Source organism: Capsicum annuum, chromosome 1 (genome assembly GCF_002878395.1).
Source record: "Capsicum annuum cultivar UCD-10X-F1 chromosome 1, UCD10Xv1.1, whole genome shotgun sequence".
Lineage (NCBI taxonomy): Eukaryota > Viridiplantae > Streptophyta > Magnoliopsida > Solanales > Solanaceae > Capsicum > Capsicum annuum.
Window position 1 is genome coordinate 143,773,245 of NC_061111.1, and position 281 is coordinate 143,773,525.

Consider the following 281-nt stretch of genomic DNA (forward strand, 5'->3'; position numbering starts at 1 on the left):
GGGGCCTTTGGGATTGGGCAAAGTATGGACACGGGGGAGGAGAGGAGCCCCCGGGTTGGGGTGGAGCCTGGGACACGGGTGGAGGGGAGAGGTCCCAGGATCGGGCGGAGCTTGGGACACGGGGGAGGGGGCCCGTGCTCGGGCGGAGCCTGGGACAAGGGGGGGGGGGGGGGAGGGGTCCCGGGCTGGGGGGGAGCGGGGGAGAGGGGGGGGGGGGGGTGAGAGATGGGTTTCGTGCTCGGGGAAGGGCGGTCCTGGGCTCGGGCGGAGTCGGGGACACG